The 12,546-nt window shown below is 42.1% G+C and overlaps 1 long non-coding RNA gene across 2 annotated transcripts in view; it reads left to right on the top strand.

Annotated features, from left to right (window-relative positions):
- LOC118670468 overlaps positions 1-11,829 on the top strand; it is a 31,337-nt gene extending 19,508 nt beyond the window's left edge. The window contains exons 3-4 of one of the 2 annotated variants that reach the window (XR_004972343.1): positions 4,896-5,417; positions 11,696-11,829. This is a non-coding gene — a long non-coding RNA (uncharacterized LOC118670468). The remainder of the gene's footprint in view (positions 1-4,895; positions 5,418-11,695) is intronic. The other variant, XR_004972342.1, reaches the window with a different exon arrangement.
- The last annotated feature ends 717 nt before the right edge of the window (positions 11,830-12,546 follow it).

Genomic DNA, 12,546 nt, shown 5'->3' with positions numbered 1-12,546 from the left:
CTTTCTGTAATGACCTCCTAAATGACCTCCTGCTGTCCTAGCCTGAAATACCATGTAGCTGTTAGTGATGGTAGCCCCAGCCCTGAACCCCACGAGCTCAACTTGGATATTTACCACTTCTCGCACGTTCCCATGAATGTCTACAGACACCTCAAGACTTAGCTTACCCAAAGCAAATACATTCATTTGTGACCCACACTCTAGTACAATCCCCTGGCCCAGTGTTCACACATCTAACATGTCTCCTACCACCCAGCCAAAGTCCAAAATAGTTTCCCCATTTTTCCTTAACTTCACAGAGCCAATCCTTCTGAAAAATCTTTCCTGCTCAAGCCACAAAATAGATCTCCAACCTACAACTTCTTTATTCCACAGCAGCCTCTCCAGTTCAAGGTTCACTCCCTCTTACTTGGATACGGAAACAGCTTTCTAACTGTCCTATTTTTGTTCTCCTATATTCCCTTCCCTGGGAAATACCTATAGTAACTGTTTTCAAACATCCATAAATTGTATCACTTATCTGTTTAAACTCCAGAAAAGCTTCCTGTTATTGGCAGAATAAAACTGAGCACATTAGCATGGCCCCCACAAAATCTGTTTCTTGTCTTTCTGATCATTTCTGAAACCCTCATTTATGACATTCCGATCACACTGCACACCTTTCTCTGCTCCTCAATCTTGTCAAGATTCTTCCTACCTCAGGACTGGTTTTTTACAGTCTCTCCTTACCTGGAATGCTACCCTCTCCCCCCCCCCGCCCCCCCGTATTTTCAAATGATTGGGGCCCTGTTATCATTCAGGTTTTTGATCAAATAGATACCAAGACCTAGTAAGAGCTTGATGAATGTGGCTGAGTCAATGGAATGGATGAGTGAATGAAATGTTGCCTCCTCAGAGAGAACGTCCCAGCACTGGAAGTATACCCACCAAAGCGCCCATCTCCATCACTCTCAGCAGCACCTTGTTCCATGTTTGCTCACAGGACTTGTCACTCTCTGGAACCATGCATTTTCAGCCTGTTCACTACTTGTATATGCCGCAAGAACGTGCAATGGCTGGAATCTCACATGCGTTACACCCCATGAATCTCCAAGGCCTGGACAAGGCTCATTTAGAGTAAGGTCGCAATGACAGACATTTTGTTGAAAGAATGGTGAATGAATAAAGCAATTAACCCAGTTTACAGATAAAGAAAATGAGGCTCAGAGAAAGTTAAATTTTCCAAGGTTATACAGATTAGCAGCTAAACAAGGATTCCAAGCTGACACTGCTGTTCCCAAATTTCTTTCTTCTTCCAACCTGTCATGGTAGGTGGTTGTCTGACATTGCGGCAACATAAGTAGACTCATTTCTCCCTGCTCCTCCCCACAAAGTAGAACTATAAATTCTGGAAATAACACAAAGACAAGCCAAGAAAAACTCTGAAAGGTGGCAAGAGGAAGGCAAACTGGTTTGGGATCCCAGGACTAGAAAAATAAGCCAAGAAGAAGGCAACTTATATGCTCTCTCTTCCCAGCCCAGCAATGGCAGACAATGAGGGAGGCTCGTTCCTTCCCTGGGCGGATGGGAGTCCCTCTGGCACGCCCAGGGGACGTGGATGGGAAACCCCACTAAAAATAAGCTGCCAGGGAAGTGTTCTCCTTCCACACAGGGCCTGAGACTCCCATCCTTCACCCAGAGACACAGGGCAGCTGAGCAACACTGGTGAGAGGGATCCCACACACCCGCCTGGTCTTGTGGGCCCCATGGGCTGAGGCTCCTCCCCTCCACCCCCAGACACCAGCTTCTCAGCCTCAGGAAACCCTTGTGCCACCTTGAGCAGCACCAGCAGGGACCAATCACATCAGCTTCTGATATATTGAGTCGGCCAAAATAACACTGCAAATGAGCTGAAAACTAGACTCCTCCTGGGACCACAGACCAAAACAATATGCCAGGGCTTCTGTGCCAAACAACAGGGTAACGCCTACTCGTTATAAAATGTAAATAGATGCAGACATTCCAATCATCACAGAGGAAATGTCAGGCACAATCTACAGCTACTCATGCTAAGGATGAAGAGATCACAATTCCAATGAAAGAAGCCAATCAACTGATAAGTCAGATATTGGAATTATCTGACCGGGATTTGAAAACAGCCATCACAAAAATGCTTTAACAATAAATTACAGATCCTCTTCAAACAAACGGAAAAAAAAACAGAAAATCTCAGCAAAAGAAATGGAAACAATGAAAATTAACTAAATAAGTATAAGAATGATAGGCCTGAAATATATGAGAAAAGGAATCATAAACTTGATGGTCTCAACAGTGGAGGTGACCGCTGTCTTTGCACCTAAGGAAAAAGCAACGAAATTCAGTCCCTGTGAAAACAGAGAAAGCAGACTAGAAAGAAAAATGAGCAGAGCCTTGGCGATCTGTGGGACAAAAAGATCTGACACTCCCACCATCAGAGCCCCAGGGGGCCAGGAGGAAGAGTGTGAAATAGGGCTCACGTGACCTGATTTTTGGCAAAATACACAAACCTAGAGATCCAAGAAGCTGTGTGCCTTACACAGGCTAAACCCAACGACATTCTTCACAGGACTCATCATAATTAAACGTCTGAATACTCAAAGAAATAAGCCTTGAGAGCAGGCAGAGAGCAGTGTGCGCTACTGTTAGAACACTCATCTAAGGACCGCGGGTTTCCTATGGGAAACTGTAGAGGCCAGAGGAGGTAACTAAATTTCAATATTATGTTGAGGTTTTCAAAAAAAAAAAAAAAAAATGCAGCAAGAATTTTAAGCTATCACTAAATGTTTACATAGATAAGTCTTACCTAGAAGCAAACTAGATCAAGTTTCGGCGTGAGAAGCCGCTCTGGGCAAATCGGTGCCTGTGGCTCCACGGGGGGCAACTCTGAGCTCTCCTGGCTCTTGCCTGCGCCTGCATGACTTTCTTATTTAAGGCACAGCATACATATTAAGTGGGAAGAAGGCTTTCTCAATTTGAGAAAAATCTATCCAACCATTTCCTATCAGAGAGAAACCGAATTGTATTTATATGGATTAGTCAGAATAACAATCTCTTGCTTGGCATTTCACACATTTTGTAGACATGTGCTCAATGTTTAATGTTGGACAGAAATCTTAATCTCCGTCTTATTATGCATTGCCTTTTTTTAAAAAAGGACAGTCATCCTGGAAATGTGCAGTGTTCATTTTTGTGGATATACATCGAATATAGTTTCCAAAATATTTTATGATTAGAAACCCCACTGAAAAACTGAAAATACTCAGGATTTAAGTGGTAGAAAACTAGTTGGAAAGCCAGAGGAAAAAAATAAGATTGCTGATTTTAGCTTCTTTAAAACTTACTGTAAATATTTGATCTCGGCTTTTCATTTTATTTAAACTATGTTTGCTTTATACATACAAATAGTCTTCTGGAATGATTACTAGGCAGTGAATATGTTTTTTAAAGACTAAACACAGTTTTTTAAATGTGTAACTTACTCCAGCTTTGCCTGATAGGATACCTCCGATGAAATGTAACTTGAAAATGGATTTTCTTATCATCCATGAAAACCCATACAGTTAATCTAGTTTCAGTTTCTTTATCTCTACACCCTTTTAATTGACACTTCCCCTCACCTAATGAAAAGGCACCCACTCCGCAACCACAGCCACTGGAGTCATCTTTTGGCCTTGTCAGGAGTAGCTGGCAGCAAGCTGCAGCTTAGCACTGATAGCTGAAAATCTTCTAATCCAAAGCCAGTCAGGATCTTCAGTACTCTGACTGAATATAGTAAGTCTATTATGCTTCATACCTAACTTCAAGAGGATTTAGAATGACAGATAACAAGATTCAAGAGAGCCTAATGCACTTTAATTCTAGCTTTAAAAGTACTAGATACTGTGATTTTTTTTTCCCTCTGAAATATATTTAAATATAGAAAAGGAGCTTAAGGTAAGTTATACAGACTTATTTTAAAGCCTTCTTTATTTTTTCTTTATTTAAATAATTTTTATTTTTCAATCACAGTTCACACCAATATTCCATTATTTTCAGATATACACCCCAATGATTAGACATTTATACAACTTACTAAGAGATTACCCTGATAAATCTTATACTCATCAGACACTATATATAATTATTAGAATAGTATTGACTGTATTACTCATGACTATTCTGTAACAATCAATTGGTACTTAATTCCTTCACCTTTTTCACCCATTCCCCCAACCCCCTACACAGACTTCTTAAAGCATGTCGTTTACCCATTTACTGTTTATTTAAAGATAATTCAATTTGTCCAACTATTCCAGACAAAATGATGAGCCCAAAGCTCCGATATCAGAATCCTAGGCCTTGAAAGAGTATATACTCAAAATGCAGAACATACCCACTGGGATAGAACTGATCATGGCTCTACGGCAGCTAAATGCAAAGTAAATCCACAAAGAGGTGAGGCAACATGTTTCTGAAATGCCCAATCCTACTTCATTCAATAGCATAAAATTGTGATCCTAACAAAATCAGAGTTTAACTGTGATTAGAAAATGTATTACATAACACAGGACTCATCTAGATAATGCAGCCTCAGACATACAATATCATACATATATTGAAAATTAGGTCCTCACAGTATACCCAATGGTGGGAAAATGCTTACCCTATATTGATAAGGAAAAACAGCATATAAAATTATATTGCTAACAGCATCCAGATTTTTCAGACAGGTCTCTTGCTCTTGTTTATTGCTCTGTGCTCACATATGATCCAAATACATGTATGTAAATAGACATGGCAAACACTGATCATGCGTCACAGCTAAGATTTATCAGTTTTCCCTACTGACCACCTGTCTTATTTTCATTGAGCTTATCTAATACTACTCCTGCCTCTAGGAATTTGATCTACTTCTAGTCAACTAAGAAGACACACAAGTTACAAGTGACATCACCAAAATTGAGGAGACCCCAGCCTCCATCCCTCCACAAAGATAAAATATTAAGCAGCTATCCACAAACAAAAATAGTGCTTGGAAAGCTCTGGAATCCATTTATGAAATATCAGTAACTCGGTGGAACAATAACAAAAACAACAAAAACCACAAAACACACAGAGAATAACAGCACAAAATGGGAAGGAAGACAATTACATTTTGCTTATGTCATCCCATCCCTCATCCAGCACTTCTCAGCACCAAGAGGGATTACAACCCTACCACCTCCACAAGTGACACACTCAAGAGGCAGACTCAGTGAGCACCAAAACCCCACCAAAGCAACTCTTGGCTGGGAGTGAGGCTTAGAGTCTATATTTTTAACAACCATCCCATGCTGCTCTGAGTTAGTCCTACAACTTAAATTTCATGGATGAGGAAGCAACCATCCACAAAAGTTCTTGATATCCAACCCAATACCCAGGTGAGTGAAATGGGCTCGCGGTGAGATTAATAAGGATGCCTGAGTCCCATGAACATATTCCCCAAAGAGTATATTTCACTGTATGGCAATGCCTCATATCAAGCAAGTGCCATTCTATAGTTTAAATTTTTGTTTCTTTTATTTAGATTCAAAATTTAAAAATCAAGTAGGAGAAATCCATAGGGAGCTATTGCAGAAAGTATGTAAGAAGAAGTGGCCCTACCTTGGTTCATGGGACCTCTGGGTGGGGGTCACAAGGTTGAGCAGAGGACAACTTCAGGAGGCTCCAGTCACATGGACCGCAGCATGAATGGTGCACTGAAATGGAACAATGAAACAAACCTGTGGGCAATCCAGAGCTAGAGAGAGAAACAGAGAGAGACAGGGACAGAGAGAGAGAGGTATATATCCGAAAGTAAAATATATTTAGGTCATAAAATACATATAATTTAAATATACAAATAAATCATGAGTTTATGTGAATTTGTAGCTGCATATCTGCCATATCTAACATTACACATTCTTAGGATTATATTCTTTACCTTTTCACTTAAATTTTTATTATCCTTTACACAAATCCTATCTTACATACTTGACCCAGATAGTGGGAATAAATAAGGAAGAGAACTTCTACTCATTAAAATGATTTATGCTTCTTTTTGAATAAATTTGCTACACATTTTCTAGTGATTCCTATAACAAAAAGACATTCTACCATCTGAAATTCTAAAATAGCTAAACAAGAAATGAGGTTAATACTGATGAAATAAATCAGTGGTTAAGCAACATAAAATAATAAAATATTTGAGAAAAGAATCCTTAAAGATTTTTCAAAATAGTAGTATTTGCTATTTAATCTCTTTGCCAAATTCCAAGTATTTTTCTACTTCACTTGATTTGACAAAGGAGCTAAAGATATGAATAGCAGTCTCCTTTGGAAGAGAATACTTGAGGATCTCAGGCAGTGTTCAGAAAGTCAGAAAAACAAGAGAAAAAGTTTGTTGCCCTGAGTCTATCAGCTAAATTAATTTTGCTTATGACTTTTATGTTGAAAGAGGAGCTCCAAATTTAGTACGCACCATGCAGTCTCTGCAGTCCCTAATTTCGTATTTGCAGAAAAAACAATTGGGTTTGCATGCATTGATTTTTTTTTTCACTAGAATCTCGCATAGTTTATTGTTCATGACTTAATTATTCACAGTTCTAAAACTTTAACAAAACCGAACTCAATTAAGGAAGTTTAAATTTATTCCAAATCTGCTTGCGACACTTGCAAATAAAAAAAAAGAATTTAGCAGACAAAAGCTAACAAGGGCAAAAGTTATCCTGTGCGAAGCCTCATTTACAAGTAAAATGAAGTCTGGTTGCTGGAAGAGAGCTCTCTCAGTCACATCACTCAATGCCTCCCACCGGTCAGACAGGTAGAGACACACCAGCGTTTCCCACAGGACTGATGCTACTACCTCAGCTGGAGGAAGGCATAAAAAGGCACCTTCCTGCCCAGTAACAGCTCAGCCAATGGGAGGCTGCCATCGCTCAGCCAATGAGCAGTCACTGTACATGGAACTTTCCATTTCCTCCAATGGGCTCTTCCTTTACAACACTCCCTCCTGAGTCCATAACAGGGTGTTCCTATCCTTTGTTTCTGTGGACTTGCATGTGTTTCGACTTCAGACCACATGTCCCAAGTTGCAATTCTTTGTTGTTCCCAAATAAACCCATTTTACTGGGAAAATATCTGGCTATTTGTTTAAGGTCAACAGGTTGTTAATTTAAATTTTTTCAAAAGCAAATGAAAGGTCATTTATGAAATAAGTAACCGAGCAAAATGTGTTGATGCTCCGGACAATGAGCAAGCGTCCTGAACAGCTGGCTGGTGAGGCCTTCTGGTGAAAGAAGGAATTAAGCCCATGCTTTATACTAGCAGCCACGCACTCTCAGATTGGCCTGTGGGGTCCCTGTCCGGCTGTATCTTCATCGGCGGGTGGGTAGCCTTGTTACAGAATTTACCAGGCAACTGAAAAACACGCAGGAGTACTGGAGACAGGAAAAAAAACATTTATTTTCACACGTACTGGCACAGAACTCAGGGGAGACTGCTTCTCACCAAATCCTGAGCAAAAACATGGAGGAAGCTTTCCCTTTTTATACCTTTCTGGTCTCTTTGTCTCCCAAATTTGGAATGAGACTTCCAGACCTTTCATAGGCTTTTTTTTTTTTTAATAAAAGAAGCCCTGTGTGCTGGGATGGGGGGAGGGGGGGGAGTGCGCCTAGTAACTATCTTGTAGAGAGCTTATGGCCTTGAGCACAGCACAACTTAGATAACTGACAAATACTTGGCATGGGAGTAGCTAGAAGCGGCAGCAGAGCGACTTGCAAGGTCAGATAAGAAGAGAAAGGGTCTGTGAGGTTACTGGTTACTGGCACACAGATTCAGATTGCTAGCCCTCCCCCCCCCCAAAAGAATTCTCATTTTCCCAATCAGCTTCGGACCCAAGCACCCTCAGGACCCGGCTGGACACCGGTCAGGACGGCAGCGTGAGCGGACCCGTGCCCTCCCTGTACCCCACACCTGCAGCTGCACACGCAGCCTTTCCCCAGGGAAGTCCAGACACTAGCTGGGGGGCTCCTGCGCCTGGGGCTTGGTTTAAGAAGCAGATTGAAAGGGAAGGTGAGGCCACCTCTGCTGTCACCATATGCACAGACCCCACTCTCAGCTTCTCCTGAGGAGAAGGGTTGGGCAGCGCAGGGAGTGTCCCAACTCAACTGCCCTCCCAGGGGTCTCTCCACCACCCAGCTCTGAAGCCGAGGGAGCTTGCTTGCACTCCCAGTCCACCCCCCGCCCCACCTCCCCCGGACAACAGCAAATAAAGAAACAGGTTTTTATTTTTTTAAAGCATCAACTTTTTATTTATTTATTTTTATTTTAAAGTATATTTTTATTGATTTCAGAGAGGAAGGGAGAGTTAGAGACAGAAACATCAGTGTTGAGAGAGACTCATCAATCAGCTGCCTCCTGCACGCCCCCAATGGGGATAGAGCCTGCAACCCAGGCATGTGCCCTTGACTAGAATCGAACCTGTGACCCTTCAGTCCACAGGCCAATGCTCTATCCACCAAGCCAAACCTGCTAGGGCAAAGAAGAGTTCTTAAGGGGCCTACAAGCCCCAGGGCTCAGCACCTACCAGCAGGCAAAAGTCTGAGTCTTCCAGTTTCTCCCGGAAGTGGTCTGGCTCAGCCATGAAAGCTGCTGCCTGAGGGTCTGGCTTCTGATCAGCAAGGAGGCTGAAGGCAGTCTCCAGATCCTGGGAGGCAGGGGGCACTGCCTGGAACCGCCTTCTCCCCCCAACAATAAAGGCCAGTCCCGGGGTCCCCTGGAAGGAGCTTGTCCTCACAGCTGGGCCCCATGGTAAAGCTGCTGCCTGGGGGAGAGGCCCCCAAATCACCTGGCACCCATGACCAAGAGTGCTGGCATCCATGAGTCCCACAAGACAACAGGAGACAAAGAAGCAAGCAGGCAAAACCACCTCCGGGTTTCTTGGAAGGGGGCCAACCACTCCAGTTCCTTCACAGGGCAGACCCTCCTGGACTTCTGTGTCCTAATCTCTTCTTCTGACAACGACTCAGCTCCGATTGGGTTACAGCCCACCTCAATGACGTCAGTTCATCTTAATCACCTCTTTAACCACCCTTTCTCCCAGTAGCCACCTTCGGAGATAGCTGGGTTTAGCACTTCAATGCATGAATTACGCAAGAGCCACTCAGCCCAGGCCAGCATCTGACCCTTCCCACATGCCTACACCACAGTCCTAGCATTTCAACCCATCTCACTGCCTCCACTCTGTCCTCCACACATACCCATTCTTGCTTGATCTCTATGAGGATTTTATAATAGACTAAATCGGAGCCCTTAGAACAGTGGTTCTCAACCTTCTGGCCCTTTAAATACAGTTCCTCATGTGGTGACCCCCAACCATAAAATTATTTTCATTGCTACTTCATAACTGTAATGTTGCAACTGTTATGAATCATAATGTAAATATCTGATATGCAGGATGGTCTTAGGCGACCCCTGTGAAAGGGTCGTTCGACCGCCAAAGGGGTCGCGACCCACAGGTTGAGAACCGCTGCCTTAGAATATGTTGCCCAAAGGTCAGCTTCTGTCTGGGAAATAAATAAGTTGATAAAGTATGCTCTAAAAGTTGATACAGGTCTATCAACCAAAACAAAACAAAATCATTAGTCCTCGAGTAGAGTTCAGGAAAATATAAATAGTTTACTTGTATCAATGCTGGTTGAGACACTAGGAAAACTTCATGTATACGGAAAGGCCAGGCCTATACCTGCCGGTGCTGACCTAATGCTTTATCCTCAGGAGGCACTTCATTTCTTACCTATCAAATGCGTAAAAATTTAAACCAATTATTTCGCCCACCGCAGCTAAGGAGGCACCTCTTCTGTGTGGCTTGTCGCTGTATCCCACAGCCCAGAATGGGCATAAAATTATCATACTCTTATACATTCCTGATAAGGTGGTAATGGAACAGCCCTTTGGAAAGTAATTTCCTCAGATAAATTCAAAGCTTTAAACATGTTTATTGAGCCAGTAATTCCAACTTAAGGAGATTATTCTAAATATGTAAATATTTTGCAAAAGGTACTTATTGCTGCACAAAAGCGTTACCCTGAATAGAAAGTTTACATGTAGTTCTTTTCATGAAAATGTTATGTATATTAACATGTCACAGCCCTTTATAATATTTTTAAATTTCTCTTTTTAACTTTTACTACAGTAATATCAATAGATATAACTCACACAAACTAGCGCTCTCTGGGGTCCCCAGTCATTTTCAAAGGCATACGTGTCCTGCGCCATAAAAGCTTGGGAATCACTGACATAGAAAGTTATTTAGCAACAATGAAGTCCCTACTAGTGGCGCCAGACCAGCAAAGAACACACTTGGGAGGACGTGACTTTTCCAGCAACTTCAGTCTGTTCCGCGGACATGGGCAGCTACTCGGCTTGTTTGCTTTGTAGTTCTCATCACTCTTTCAAGATCGTTAAAAGAAGCAAACCATGCCGCCTACATCCAACCCCAGTTCTCAGGGACTAGCAATTCATGCGTCTTTAACTGAATAAACATTCATGCATTGGGTACCTTCGTGAATCAAGTATTTAATGCAATCAATGTTTGGCAGTGCTGAGTTGTAAACCTACGTTTTCTTTTTATATATATATTTTTTTATTTCAGAGAGGAAGGGAGAGGGAGAGAGAGAATAGAAACATCAACAATGAGAGAGAATCATTGACCAGCTGCCTCCTGCACACCCTACACCAGGGATCTAGTCCACAACCCGGGCATGTGCCCTGACCAGGAATCAAACCTTGACCTCTGGTTCACAGGTCGACGCTCAACCACTGAGCCACGCTGGCTGGGCTAAACCTACATTTTCTTATTATATTGCTCTTTCCCCTACATTGCCACTAAATATTTTAAATTAAGCAGTTTAAGTACACCCAAAAAAGGACATCACCACAAAATATAAGCCAGTATCTCTCTCTCTCTCTCTCTCTCTCTCTCACACACACACACACACACACACACACACACACACACACACACTTTCTTCCCTGAAATAAAAAGAAAAATCACTGTATAACTTTTGCTCTCTTGTGGCAAAACACTGCCTTGTTACAACAGTGACATAAAAGGTTCTTGCTTCATTTCCATCGATGGTGGCATCAGCGAGCCGCTGAGCTGCCCCCTGCACCTCCTCCTGCTCCTGAACTTCTGCATTCAGTGTCTCTGTCCCCCCAGTGACCGGGTGTCAGGTGTCATCACCCCCACTTACAAAGAGGAGAGTAAATAACTTGCCCGGGTCACACAGCTGTCAGGTCCCAGGTCTGGGACTCAGCCACATTTCTGAATGTGCAGACTCTCACCGGCTCTCTCCTCCTTTGCAGTTCTTAGTGTCATTAATTCTCTGGGTGCTATGTGGAATGGCATCACCTGCTTAGCTGTCACACGGTTTGATAGCCCACAGCAAAGGTGGCGGCTGGATCTGGTGCACAGCAGCATAGGGAAAATCAAGTTTTATTCCCTTTACCCACCAGCTGATTTTTCTTTTGAGAGAGTTTTAGTTCTTATTGTGTTATGGTTCCTTAAAAGTTTAAACAACAGGTCATGAAAAAAATGAAATGATTAGTAGCAGTATTTATGCGCCCAGCTCTTCTCTAAGTTCAGTAAAAAATAATCAACTGACTCTCTTTTTTTCAGTGTTAACTGAGGCACTAGAGACTTCATGCAGTCTAGCGCACGTGGAAAGAAATACCGACAGAGGCAAGTATAATTGAGCATTTTATAGAACTCTAAGAGAGTTCAGGAAAAGTGCATTTCCCACTTTTTATCTTCCCAGGTTTAATGAAAATCCAACCTATTATGACTGCATAGAAAAAGAAGAAATAAAAGAGAATTATCATTTTTATTTCTACTTAGAAGCTCATCCAAGCATTTGAGATGAAAGTGGGTTGAAAGAGACGGGAGAGAGCACCATTGGCTGCTTCCAACCTCCCTCTCCCACATTAAACCTGCCCTCACTGGCTGCACAATCTCGCCCTTAAAGTAAATTTTGAAACAGGAAGATTTCCTTCAATTCCCAGGATTCCTGTTTTCTGCTTTATCTCTTCTATATTTCCCATTGGGAGCCCCACTCCCTTCTCCCTTCAGTGTCTAGTGCCCACACCAGGGGTCCTCAAACTATGGCCCGCGGACCATATGCAAATACAAATACTGTATTTTTTCCCGTTTTGTTTTTTTACTTCAAAATAAGATATGTGCAGTGTGCATAGGAATTTGTTCATAGTTTTTTTTTTAAACTATAGTCCGGCCCTCTAACAGTCTGAGGGACAGTGAACTGGCCCCCTGTTTAAAAAGTTTAAGGACCCCTGGCCCAGATGAACAAAAAAAAGGGACTTAATCATCTTTGGTGGAATATAGTATCAGTGTCTGAAATCACCTATATTTCATTGGTTATAAAAAAAAATCAATAGATTAGAGGAATGAAGTCATAAGGCTGAAAATTTGGGAAAAGTGACTAGTGATTAGCAGCTGGGCTTTTGAAATACAAG

Source organism: Myotis myotis, unplaced genomic scaffold (assembly GCF_014108235.1).
Source record: "Myotis myotis isolate mMyoMyo1 unplaced genomic scaffold, mMyoMyo1.p scaffold_m19_p_16, whole genome shotgun sequence".
In the NCBI taxonomy this organism is placed as follows: Eukaryota; Metazoa; Chordata; class Mammalia; order Chiroptera; family Vespertilionidae; genus Myotis; species Myotis myotis.
This window is presented reverse-complemented; position numbering and strand designations above follow the sequence as displayed.